The 10,805-nt window shown below is 31.9% G+C and overlaps 1 protein-coding gene across 3 annotated transcripts in view; it reads left to right on the top strand.

The window, feature by feature from the left end:
• The window catches only part of LOC127706052 (uncharacterized), a 317,740-nt gene that overhangs the window by 289,462 nt on the left and 17,473 nt on the right, over positions 1-10,805 (top strand). The window lies entirely within an intron of this gene.

Consider the following 10,805-nt stretch of genomic DNA (forward strand, 5'->3'; position numbering starts at 1 on the left):
AACATATTCACACTTTCGAGTGGCCTTACAAAATTATCCTTCTCCATTGTAATATTCAAACCTAAATAAGAGTTCACTTTTTATAATTAAGTGAATGTAAAACATAGGTAATGATCATTTCAATGGATGGAATGAATTAGCACTGACATAGTCTGTGAGGACCAAAAGGATACATTGTTTTTCTCCTGCTTCAGGTAATACTTATATATCTTAATTATTTCTATTTTAAAAAGCACACAATGTTATATAAATCCCCTTTTTGAAATTTTAATTTTTTTTATAATTATAAAACTCACTGTATAAATATTTGAATTCAGACCATTAATTATTAGATGCTTACTTTTTATTGATAAATGTACATGTATTGTGTTTTTCGAAAGAAAACAAAATCCTTTTCTTTATATATCAGCAGTCTGGCATTGTTTTCTTGAAAGAAAAAAAAAATATTCACTCAAATGTCAGGTAAATAAATTAAATAAATATTATTTTACCTGTTTTTTTTTAATCTTTAATCAGAAGTCTTTTTTCCCAAGGAAAATGCCTCAGGGGATTGTACACTTCGTGAGTGCATTTATTAAGAGTTTACTTTCATAATTAATCTACAATGAAAAGTCAATCATGTATAGCATTTCATAGTGCATGGAAAGCCATGTACTATGAAAATTAGAGGGAAAAACTGACTTTTCATTGGACGAGAAGGGGTGAGTATGTTGTAAGTTACTGTAGGTACTATCGACTACAAACACATTTTTGTTGGCGTCCTTGTTCATTTACCCTCAACCTAATTTTGTTGTTGTTGGTGTCTTTTCAAATTTACCAAAAGAATACTCAAATTAATTTGTTTACACGAACTATCAATGCAATGGTAAAAAGATAAAAACGACCAATAGACAAACAACAGTATACAAAGCACAACGTAAAGCTGAGCAACATGAACCCCATTTAAAACAGCTTGTTGATCACAGCTGTTTCGAAAGGATAAGAAGATTGAAAAGATTAAAAGGAAAAATGTTGTTTTTATACACAAATGGTGTTTTGCTTGAAAATCGGAAAATAGGTTGTTTTATGTGTCGCATGCATGATTAGCACAATGCCTTTATTCACATGAAGTACAGTTCATTCAAAACCTTAATGTACATACAAAAGAGCATAGTGGTAACCACAAATTGACTGACTATGATAAATATAATTCTCGACTCAAAAGATACTCGTAAATAGTTATCAAAGGTACCAGGCTTATAATTTAATACGCCAGACGCGCGTTTCGTCTACACAAGACTCATCAGTGAAGCTCAGATTAAAATAGTTAGAAAGCCAAAAAAATATAAAGTTGAAGAGCATTGAGGACCCAAAATTCCAAAAAGTTGTGCCAAATACGGCTAAGGTAACCTATGCCTGGGATAAGAAAATCCTTAGTTTTTCGAATAATTCATACTTTTGCAAACAGTCAACTAGACTTAGATGTTTTTTTAATAACAAAATAGTCATTTTATTCTTTGGCCAGGAACCTGTCTTTCGGTAGATGCTGCTGGTTCATTTCAGTTATAAATGTGATTCGTAATTTGTTATCAAAGGTACCAGGCTTATAATTTTATACGCCAGACTCGCGTTTCGTCTACATAAGACTCATCAGTGACGCTCAGATCAAAATAGTTAGAAAGCAAAAACTAGTACATTTCATTGTTTTCTTGTTTGAATTGTTTTACATTTTTCTTGCAGGGTCCTTTTATAAATGCCTTTTTTTATCATCGCCAAAGATCGTACGGTGAACTATAATTGCTCACATTCACGCTATTAAAACTTTGGTGGCTTATTGTATCATTGACAATTATCTCACATCTCCTTAGCTAGTCGGCATATCTACCGATGGTGTCCTTTTCCATATCGTAACCTGGAATCACATGGCGGTTGATTTTTGGGCGCTGGCGATGCCCACCATTGCTTTGTCACTTCACTCGATCTCATTGCGTTTCGATTTCATGCAAAGACATCAGGTTTTTTATTTTTTGATTTTTTTAGTAAGAACATCGATATACTCCTAATGCTGCCTCTTACTCATAATAAGATGGTTGATATTTTTTTTTTCATTATAATTGTTTTTATTTGAATCGCGCAAACACTTTTGTAAATGAGATCGGCGTCTGGCGTACTAAATTTTAATCGTGGCATCTATGATGCGATTATTTATAAGACTACAATAAGATTGTTTATAAGATTAGATAATGTGATGTGAGATGATTTACATTGACTACATGTATTGGGTTATTTGTTTTTAAGTATTGTATTACCAGGATAAAGAGAAACATGAAAAAATTTTCTAGTTAAATGCTCTTTCAAATAGAATAATAAACAACCCACACTGTGTATCATCGCCACCGGAAATTGGGTACTAACGAAGCGGAGAGAAATGGAAAAAAAAGTAAACAAGGTAAGAATTCATTCAATTTAAAGCATTTCTACTGATTTGACGAGGGTACCGCTTAAGAAATGATTTTCTGATATATAATTCTTTAAATTATTAGGCCGATAAGTACAAAATTAAGACAAGATTTTGTGTTATACTCCAAAACTTGCCACTAAGTTCCCGAAAATTTCGAGGTCGATCGTCCTTTGTCGCCACATTAGCAAGATATTCAACTGTTTTTCATTATTTTTCCAGACACCCTTTTAGATAATTATAGAGGGCATCATATTTACTGAAATTTGTTGTCAAAAAGATGTTTTTTAAAGAATATAGACCATAAAAAATAAAGTCTAGGGTACGGCAACTTGCTCGTGTTGACAAATTTACTGTATGGCAACTTGTTTTCAACTGTATGGCAACTTGCTAATTTTAGAATATTTATTTGCCGTCCTTTTAAAGAAAATAAAGTATTAAGTTCAAATATCTCAGTATGCATTTGATAAAAATATAATTCGCTTGACAGCATTTAAGATGTATACACAATATAAGGCTTGAACACAGTCCTATTACATCTTTTACATACCCGATGTATACAATATGAATACGGCATATACAAAAGCTGGCAAATGTTGCAAATTTCGGAAAGGCATGTCACTGTTTCACTGACCTGTTTTTATGCCTCTTATATGTGTCTGTCCCTGGTCAGGAAAATGTAATATAGCGGCTGTCGTAGGTTGCTGTCTGACATTTGTTCATGATTTTGTTATGAATCAGGCAATTTTGATACGGTATATGGGTTTTGTTCATTGTGAAGTGTATAATGACCAATAGTTGGTTAAATCCATTTCATTTGGACTTTGTTGGATAGTCCTCTCATTGAAAATCATTTCACATCTCCTTATTCAATTAATGTTGTTGTCTAATTTGTAAAAGGTAGATACAGCCAATATATTAAAATAAAGAACATTAATTTTCTAAGAAACGAACAAGCTCGGTGGCTAACACTGTTTGAATTTGTAAAAATATTAACCTTATATTAATAATTTTTGGAAAGAATGAAAAAAAAATCCGATACAAGGGATACAAATCTACTTTCTACTTGAGAATAAAGATGACCTTGTATGTAGTTTTTTTTGTTGTTGTCTTTTTAATGCTATATACTTAATAATACAATACACAAAAGCTAGCATCTTCGACTTGTAAGTTAAAGAAATATAATCAAATAACATCTAATAAGGACAGGTTGAAATATTTTTTTAATTCCTGATGATGCATACTCATAAAATCTTTTGAAAAAATCCACGAATATTTAAATGTTGAATTGATAGCGTTCTTTTATTTATTTGCCCTCCTAAACAATTTTGATAAAAAACCGAAATCGGTAAATTCTTATCGTGAAAGAATAAGTCGGGTACACCTTTTTACATTCAGGCGTATTTTAGTTGCAAATTTTTCTTTTTAGTAAGAAAAATTATTTTAATTCTAGCATCTATCTAAAGGTTAGATCATTTACACACACACACACAAAAATAGGGCTAACTGTTGATTTTGAAACACTATGAATTCACATTTATATTCAACAAAATGATAGGCCGAGATCCATACATTAATAAGTTTCAAAACAGAGAAGGTGTGTTTGAAAACAAATAATCACGTTCTGCTACATGTATATCTTTTAAAGCAAATGCAAGTCTTACTTGTATTAATTATATAATTTTATTTGGCACAATATCACATTAAAATTTACTCAGAAATATTATACATAGTAATCATGAAAATGTACTACAATGAGAATTCGGACGAATACACTCCTTCCCACTACCCCTCCAACTACTCCTTTAAGTTTAGGCCAAACAGCCTTAGCAACAGTGTTTTATTCTTTTTTCCCTGTACATAAAAAGATTGATTGAATTTACTTAAACTAAAAAGAAATACAATTTTAATTTTAAGAAGATTAATTCTAAACACAATTCATGATTTATTTCTTCTAATTCTCAATGAAAAAAAGGTATTTTCTTCACTTTTCTTTAGACAAATTATTCGTTTCAGAAATTAAAAAAATAAACAATGCATTTAACCCAGCACATTCTTAAAGTGTCTGTCCGAAGTCACGAGCCTGTACATGTAGTTCGGTGGTTGTCGTTGGTTCATCTCTGTCGTATTTTTTGTTTTTCGTACATTGTTTTGTTATGAGTTAGGCCGTTAGTTTTCTTGTTGAATCCTTCCATATTTTTCATGTCGGGGCTTTTTATAGCCGACTATAAGGTACGTGTTTTCGTTGTTGAAGGCCGGACGAGAGCATACAATTGCTTAGTACATACACTTTATTTGACCCTGGTGATCAGTTATCTTATTTGCAATCATACCACATCTCCACTGTTTATATTAGAAGAAAAAACATTCTTTCAAGCACCAAGGAAAGATGAATGGTCGTTTTTTTTATTGAACTTACAAAATTTCACCCTGACAACAAATAAGACAACAGTCGTTAGTAGTATAACGATATATGAATGTCTTTAGGAGAATATGGTCGGAAAAAAACTGTTTGTCTTTAAAAACACAAAGTCGAATAGAGGTACGCAACGACGACTTCTGAGCAAAATTAACGGCATACATTTTATAATATTTGATATGTAGTTTATTTTGTATATTTGAAAGGCGATAAAGCTTTGATATGGACAAAATATCGTCACTTGATATTATCTAAACAGTGATTAATTTCATCTTTAAATTACAATATATTGCAAGACGCCGTACAGACAAAAGTTGTTATTTTGCAATTCGCCGTACAACGTTTTGCAATTCGCCGTACAATAAACACACAATGTTATGATCCATATTCTTTAAAAAACGTCTTTTTGACAACAAATCTCAGTAAATATGATGTCACATTATCATAATCTAAAAACATGTCTGGAAAAATAATGAAAAACAGTTGAATGAATATCTTGCCAATGGGGCGACAGAGGACGATCGACCTCGAAATTTTCGGGTACTAAGGGGCAAGTTTTTGGAGTATAACACAAAATCTTGTAATAATTTTGTACTTATCGGCCTTATAATTTAAAGAATTATATATCAAAAAATCTTTTCTTAAGCGGTACCATCGTCAAATCAGTAAAAATGCTTTAAATTGAATAAATTCTTACCTTGTTTACTTTTTTTTCATTTTCTCTCCGCTTCGTTAGTACACAATTTCCGGTGGCGATGATACACAGTGCCCATATAAATTGAGTGCAGCGGAGGCGCTTTTGTTGATTTATCTTCACCCGGAACGCTCAAACCTATTAATGTGAAGGTCAGGGATGCGTGAATACGATGAAACATCAGGTTCTTTATGATCAGAAAGGATAAAAAAAGTTTTGATAGATTTATGGAATTTTAACTTGGATTTTTACTACCTCAAGTTAAGAATGCAGACATATACATTGTTTGAGAAAAAAAAAACCAAAATGGTCTAAACAAAGTAATCAAAACTTGTTCAAGGTCGACTATGCTCGACGGAAGTGCAGTTTTATCAGAACAAAATAAAAAAAATTAAATAAATACATATTCTTCCACACTTCATGCAATGCGCTCTTCACAAATTAAAATATCAATTAAATCGAAAATTCAGAATACGTGTCTTTAAACAATAAATCAATAGATATAGTAAGATGTGGTATGAGTGCCAATGAGACAACTCTCCATCCAAGTCACAATTTATAAAGGTAAACCATTATAGGTCAAGGTACGGTCTTCAACACGGAGCCTTGGCTCACACCGATCTAACTGCACAAAGCTATTTTAACTGCTTGTTTCTCAATATTCCTCAACAAGATTTTCAACAGTTTGACTAGATATTTTTAAATCTTCCAAAAAGTAATTATAAATAGAAAAGTAAGTACTTGGGAAAGTAGTTTTTGTAATCATGGAAATTTAAATCAGCAATACTTTTAATATTCATTTTTTCACTTTGAATTGTACGAAAAAACAATTTACAATCGGATCATTGTATTTTCATCATCAACACACCATAATTTTGTAAATTGTTAATGATTTATTGAAGTTCAATTCAAATTTTGACATAAAAAACAACCCAGGAAACAAACAAATATACCGACATCGATGTTGAATAAGGGAACATGGACAAAATCAATTTATAGAATATATGAATCAAAGGAACGAATTGAAAACAACTATAATATTCCTGATTTGGTACAGACATTTTCCGCAGAATATGAAGGGTCAAATACACTGCACTGCACATGTCTGTGCCGTCATCTTTACAAATACGTTATATGTACGTACGGGTAACTTGCTATACACGTTTGACAGGGATGAATAATGCATATGTCTTTCCATCAGCAACAATTGTAATCAGACACAAAGAAACATTTAAACCTAGGAGTCAATATTCCTTTTCTGCCTGGCAATATGCCTGTATTATCTATTCATGGTGTAGATATAACACAACTTTGTTTTTAGTAACAATGAATCAGTGTTTGAGAGAATGAAAGTACAGCTACGTAATCTGCTTATTCACTGTGTAATATTTAGCTTAAACCTTTTTTAAGTCTTCATAATAGTTACGGTTGCAATGTTTCTCTATGTCCGTCGTTAATTTGAAAATGCACAACCATTGATTATGCAGATATCCCCTAAGGGAGAAACGTTTAATCCCACAAACACTAAGATGAGGCCATTAGTGGTGCATGAAAGTTTATACTCGTTAAGAGATCGAATTTTTAGTCTACTGTGTTTTGTTTTGTGGAATGTTGCTTGTCTTCATCGCCGTCATGTACTGTTATTTGTCACTTTTCTTTTGGAATTTACGTAATCATTTACATGCAGTACTAAATTTGTATAACGTTACACTTTCTGTTTCAAAACATTTGGCAAGGTGTAGTTTGACAAGGATTCAATTACCTGGTGACTGACACACAAGTATATTACACCCCATTGTTGTCAATACAATAAAATTGTATACAATTGTCACACAGTGAGAGGTGTAGCTAGCTATAAAACCAGGTTTAGTCCACAATTTTTTACAAAAGTAAAAGCTTGTACCTATTCAGGAATATGACAGTTGTTTTCAGTTCTTTTGATACGTTTGAGGTTTTGATTGGCCATTTGCTAAAGGACTTTCCGTTTTGTTCGGTATTTTTCATATTTTATTGTTGGAAATATTTAAAATTTGAAGAAACAAAAAGATGCGGGTATGGCATGTACACTGTATGGTAAGAAACCTCATTTGTTGCAGATTGAATTCCAGCACATATTTCATATAATAAAATCAATAAAGAAATATTACATTTTATTTGAAATTCCTGTGTCCGAACCGCTTATCTGGATTACCTTCATCAGAAAGCCCAACCTAAACATTGGATAGACAGTGATCTTGAAAGAAATACAAAGCCGCTCGAGGGGCTAAACGAGCAAAAGGTTTAAAAAAAGAATACAAAATTCCTCTATGTCAACTTTGCCTAAGGAAGCTGGAAGAACCTTATTTTCTAACCAATTTCTTAATTTAGCAATAGGGAATATAAGAAATAAATATATGGGATTTTTCCTTCTATTTGTAGCTTGGATGCAACAGTAGTGATCCAGTAATATATGACTGTGGGAGTGTGTATGTCCAGAAATTAGACACTTACTTAGAAATATACATCGGAGTAATTGTGACGTGTATAGTGTGTCAGGTATGTAAAACATCATTGTAAAACTGACCATTTTAAACACCGAAGTGAGTTTGTTGAGTGGTTTTTTTTCTAGGGGACACAGTCCTTAACAGTATATTATGTATTTGACACCGTTTCATGTTATTGGCACACACCAGTATTCATTGAAATTGTACCAAAACAATTTAATTTGAAAAACTGATAAAATTTAATGATTTTGTACAGATAGAAATGTTGTATTTTATATTTTTGCTTTTTACTTGATTTATAGTTACCCCTACTGTTTATTAAAACCCCAACAGCATGCCAAATGACACAGAATACAGCAACAGGCAAATAAAAACCAACCAATACTATGACCAACAGAAACTTCTAAAAGACCACGAAAAGTCCACATAAAGTTCCATACAATGATTCAGCAAAGTATGGAAAGGCAAAGGTGTCATTACTCCAACTTAGCAATTCTTAAACTGTATAAATGTAGCTGTGTAATTTGAAATTCGAACTTTGCTACTTTTAATTTGTAATAGTGCCAATAATAACTGCCAATTTTAACTGTGTTTTCTGTAATTACAACATGGACAGTTTGTGATATGTACTTTTCTAATTTGTTCATGTGACATGTGTATAGTTGTAATTATATTTGTCAAGGAGGGGCGAAAGATACCAGAGGGACGTTCAAACTCATAGATCGAAAATAAACTAACAACGCAATGGCTAAAAAAATGTTAGAATGTGCATTTCTATACCTTGAAATCAAAGACAAATGCGATATGCATTCGTTTGGGATTGATATGTGTGTAGCATAGAAAAACGACATAACTTATAAACCATTATTGAAATAAGATGTATTTTGTTAAATATTGATACTCTTACAGATTGTTACAATAGTTGCAGCTGAATACACATTCCGTAAACTTGAATTCAAAGAAAAAGAATCAAGCATTTCAAAGAATACGTATTATATATTGTTGAGTTTGAAGCTTGGAATATTTCGAAGTATGATCATCTTTATAAAAGATAATTGGAACAGGTGAAATGTAGCATTTTATTCATAACTTGTACCTTATATAGATATAAGAAGATATGGTATGAGTGTCAATGAGACTCTCCATCCAAGTCACAATTTGTAAATTTAAAGTAAACCATTCTCTTTATTTGTTTAGTTGTACAATAATAAGTATATAGTAGTATGTTTTTATTGTGAAGATAAAAACTTGACATATTGTTAATTAAAGTTGATTATTTGTTTTTACATAATTTTTTGTAAATTATCATATAAAATAATATATGAATATTATATCACATTTCTATACACAACAACATTTTTGTTCAATCATGTTTGTTTAAGCAGTAAATTCTTCTTAAACCGAACATTCGTAAACAAAAGATAAAACTAAGTATAGATTAAACCAAAACCTATAAAGCATTGTAAGAAGAATTCGACGAAAAGACTGATTATGATTAAAGGCTTATTAAAAAAAAGAAGATGTGGTATGATTGCCTATGAGACAACTTTCTACCAGAGACCAAAATGAAAAAGAAGTTTATAGAACTATAGGTCACCGTACGGCCTGCCATCAACAATGAGCAAAACCCATACTGCACAGTTTGCTATAGAAGGCTACGAAGTGACTCAATGTAACACAATTCAAACGAGAAAAGTATTTATCCTTTTCATGCATGAAACAACGAACTAAAACATATGGTAAACAGCAAAAATCGACAAGATTCTTATTTGGGACAGGCACATAAAGAAAATCGAATGTGGCGGGGTAAAACTAGTTTGTTGGCGCCAAACCCTCCCCTTACCTTGGACAGTGGTGTTACAGCTCAACAAAAGAAGAAACTATAAAAATCAGTTGAAAAGGGCTTAACTCATCAGATCGAAAAAAGCAGACAAAAACTTCAAAGAAAAACACTAACTGTTCGTGGAAGGGTATACGTATTTATACATCCTGACAACCATAACAACACTTAATACAGATCTGAGAGTACTCGCAAATGCTAACAAATATTTCAGTACTCAGACGTCATTTAATATTAGTCCCCGAGGGTATCATCAGCTCGGTAGTCAGTACGTCGGTACCGAAATGATTTCTAAAAAAATATCTAAAATGGCCCGTTTATAAATTATGAAATTATACAGAAACTAAAGTTTCAACTCCCTCAGGCAAATTTGGCCTTTGATGAATTTGTCTATTTTTAGGTCCTTTTTGGTTTATAGCTCTTCAACGTTTTCGGTCATTATACATCGTTGGCTTTCAAATATTCGACTTTAAGCGTTCCTGATGAAGGTAAATCCAGAAAAGCGCATCGGACGCATAACATTTATATCGTGTAGTTTTCATAATTTTACAGTCAGAGAAAAAAAAAGACCTTGTGCAATGCCAAGGTTTTAATTTACTCATCACAAAATCAATATGTATACCAATAAAAACAATATTTAAAGATCTAATTACAGTGAGAGGTTTAGCGCTATAAAACCAGGTTCAATCCACCATTTTCTACAATTTTGAAAATGCCTGTGCCAAGTCAGGAATATAACAGTTGTCCATTCATGTGATGTGTTTTATCATTTATTTTGCCATTTGATTAGGGACTTTCCGTTTTGAATTTTCCTCGGAGTTCAGTATTTTTGTGATTTTACTTTCTATAAATTATGATAATTTCAGCTTCTTGCAATTACAGGTCAAAAGTTGTGGTTGCGTCGGTCACACTTAAGATAAGCTCACTTGTAA

This window comes from Mytilus californianus, unplaced genomic scaffold, assembly GCF_021869535.1.
Source record: "Mytilus californianus isolate M0D057914Y unplaced genomic scaffold, xbMytCali1.0.p SCAF_6, whole genome shotgun sequence".
Classification (NCBI taxonomy): domain Eukaryota; kingdom Metazoa; phylum Mollusca; class Bivalvia; order Mytilida; family Mytilidae; genus Mytilus; species Mytilus californianus.